The 3,457-nt window shown below is 41.1% G+C and overlaps 1 non-coding gene across 1 annotated transcript; it reads left to right on the top strand.

Annotated features, from left to right (window-relative positions):
• Positions 1 to 222: 222 nt before the first annotated feature.
• LOC128109200 (U1 spliceosomal RNA) lies at positions 223 to 386 on the top strand. The gene has a single exon (XR_008217740.1). It is a non-coding gene; the product is annotated as a U1 spliceosomal RNA (small nuclear RNA).
• The last annotated feature ends 3,071 nt before the right edge of the window (positions 387 to 3,457 follow it).

The raw sequence follows: 3,457 nt of genomic DNA, 5'->3' as shown, positions 1-3,457 counted from the left end.
GTAATCCATAGCTATTGTCCACCAATGGAAACCATAAACGACCTTCTTAGGTTCCTGCCATTGGCTAAGGCATATCTAGAGTACTTATTTTTCTTAAATGGCAATCAACATAAAGCTCTATTTTATGAAATTCCACTAAGCATATATGAGATGTCCTGGGCCAACTATCAACGTAGAATAACAGAGAATGGTTAAGTTACCATTTTTAAAAACTGTCTAATAATACTTACCTGGCAGGGGAGATACCATGATCACGAAGGTGGTTTTCCCAGGGCGAGGCTTATCCATTGCACTCCGGATGTGCTGACCCCTGCGATTTCCCCAAATGCGGGAAACTCGACTGCATAATTTGTGGTAGTGGGGGACTGCGTTCGCGCTCTCCCCTGAAGAAAAAAAAAAAAAAACTGTCTAATAAAAAGTGTTTTCACATCATAGAACCAGAAATTATCTTGATCTTAACAAATGCCCTTTTTAAGTTAAGTTTCTAATTTTTTTGAGAATGTCATACATGAAACTTGTATTTACATCATTTAAAACCCCATTTTCCCTTCCAGCTCCTCCCATGTCCCCACACTCTCCCTCAAAATCATGACTTCTTTTTTAATTGTTCTTGGTAGTGGTGGTGGTGGTGGTGTGGTGTGGTGTGGTGTGTGTGTGTGTGTGTGTGTGTGTGTGTGTGTGTGTGTGTGTGTGTATAAATACACCCTGCATTTAGAGTCCATTTAGTATGGCCTATGTGTCTATGTGTTTAGGGCTGACCATTTGGGGATGTGATAAACTATTAGGGCACTCGTTCCTGAAGAAGACTGATTTTTTTCTCTCAGCAGCCATTAATTGATTATTCCTCTTCATCTAGCAGTAGGGACTGTGATATTTCCTCATCCATGTTATGATGTGAGCATCTTGTTTTGGTGACCATATTGTTAAGATTTCACAGGCTAAACGACCCTGTCATTCATACATATGTGTGTGTGTGATAGATACACACATATATATACAAATATACATTCATATATATGTATATGTGTGTGATAGATACACACACACATATATATACAAATATACATACATATATATACACAATGAGACATTTTAGTCATATATATGTATCAGACATTCTAGTCCTCTGTCTCTTGGAATCTTTCTGCCCCTCTCTTTCATGATGTTCTCTTATCCTTAGATGTAGATATTGTATAACCACATGGATCATCTGGGGTTGAGCACCATGGATTTTTGTTCTCTACATTTTGAACAGTTGTGAATTCCTGCCACATTCTCTATCTGTTACAGAAAGGAAGCTCTTTTGATGAGGGAAGAGTTCACTCATCTGTGGGTTAAAAGACAGATATTTAGAATGCAGTTAGGTATTATACTGGTTTAGGAAAGTGTCAGTAGCACACTCTCCCCTCAGGTCCATGTCCTAACCAGCCACAGCTAGCTGGCTAGGCTTACAGTACCAAGAATGATTTACTTCTTATTTAGCAGGCCCTAAGTCCAATTAAACAGCTATTGGTTACCCTCAAGATATAAGTGCCACTATTACACTCTTGGGGATTCTTACTGAGATTTTCACTGTTGTAGTTCATAGTCTTTACAAATGCATTCACTCTTGACAACTTGCATAACCCCTTATAATACTGAGATCTATTCCTCATGGAGGGGATTTTCAGGTAGATTCCAACATTCCAACATGATTCCTCCAAGATCTGTATCCAAAGTGTATGGCATCTTCAACAATAGATTTGCCCCTTTTATTTATTTTTGAAATTGTAATTTAATTACATTTCTTCTTTCCTGTTCATCCCTCTAAGCCCTCCCATATACTCCTCTCTCTCCTTTCAAAAGCTATACTCAAAGTCTTACCAATGTGACCACTCATATGTGAGCTGAACAGTGTACCTGTTGTGTAACAGTTTCCTCTGAGAGCTGAAACATTCCATCCTGTAGGAAGCTCCTTAAACAGTAAGGCAAACAACTTAAAACAGCTTCAGGAAGTCACTAAAAGGGACCAGATTCACTAGGCCCCTCCCTGCCAGAGTAAGCAATAAAAGCTAAGAATCCTCCTCAGATTGGCACAGCTAGGCTGCAAAGAACACTTTCAGAGGAGGAAAGATGCAAAGAAAACTCTAAGACCAGACCAGCTGCCCTGAAGGAGAAAGCAACAGAGCTGCCTGGAAGAGGTTTAGACCTGAGTCACTTTGAAAGGATGCTCTCCAGCCTGCTCAGCTGCCTGCAGTCTGTGCATTATGCTCCAGGTTTCCCAGAATCTGTGATCTGCCCTGCATGATGGGGTGGGCCTTGGTGATACAACTGTCTTTGAGTCATTTTTGCTACTGTAAGTAATTCCTTACCCAAATCCCTGTAAGTAACCCCAATAACAAATAATGCTACTATGAACACAGTTGAGCATGTGTCCTTGTGGTATGATTGAGCATTCCTTGGGTATATGCCCAAGAGTGGTATAGCTGGGTCTTGAGGAAGATTGATTCTCAATTTTCTGAGAAACTGCTATACTGATTTCCAAATTGGCTGTACAAGTTTGCACTCCTACCAATGGTTTAGGATCCATGTCTGGTGCATGAGCGGGCGTTTTGGAGCCCACTACCAATGGTGGGACACCTCTCACAGCCTTGAATCAGGGGGAGGGGCTTAGACCTCCCTTTATTGAATGTACCAGGCTCTGCTGACTCCCCATGGCAGACCTTACCTTCTTGTAGGAGGGAATAGGGTGTGGGTTGGGGGGTTGGCTGGAGGGGCAGGAGGAGGGAAGAGGAGGATCTGTGATTGGTATGTAAAATGAATAAAAACTTTCTTAATAAAAAATTGAATGAAAAGAAAAAAAAGTAACCCCAATAAAACTCATTGGTTCACCAAATTGGACATTGGGGGTATCTATACTTTGATATGTAGTAAGTTCTCTATAGAGTAGATATGTGTTGTGTCTCATGAGGGAAAGTTTTCTCATGCAACAATACCAATGAATATTCCAAACTGTGTGGGGAAAAGCCCACTAGGCCCCAACCCCACATAAAGAACTACAGGCAACTAAGTAAAGCAGGAAACAGGAGAGGTGGTCTTCCCCAGGGAAGAGCACACCAATTGGTTGTCCAAGGATAAATGGTCATCCCTGTAAACATAGATATACGTGAAATGCACTTTTTCAGTCCTTCATCTATGATCATATCCAAGGGTCTATAAATGTATGGAGCCCAATAAATATCACCACTACGGTAAAAATGAAAGCTTTGACTCTTGGAAGATTTCCCACACAGGCCTCAGTTGCTGGGGACCACAGCTATCTGTTGCCTCCACTTTTCTTCCCACCCTTTTCTCTACTGATGATGACTGGATCACTGGAGAAGGGAGAAGTTTATATGGGGTAGAAGGCTCTTATCCCCTTTGCTTCATTATATATTGTCTTAGCTACTGTTCTGTTGATGTGAAGGGACACAATGAC

This window comes from Peromyscus californicus, unplaced genomic scaffold, assembly GCF_007827085.1.
Source record: "Peromyscus californicus insignis strain IS unplaced genomic scaffold, ASM782708v3 Scaffold_13__1_contigs__length_99412109, whole genome shotgun sequence".
In the NCBI taxonomy this organism is placed as follows: domain Eukaryota; kingdom Metazoa; phylum Chordata; class Mammalia; order Rodentia; family Cricetidae; genus Peromyscus; species Peromyscus californicus.
The sequence above is the reverse complement of the archived record's forward strand: the minus strand, read 5'-3'. Positions and strand labels throughout refer to the sequence as shown.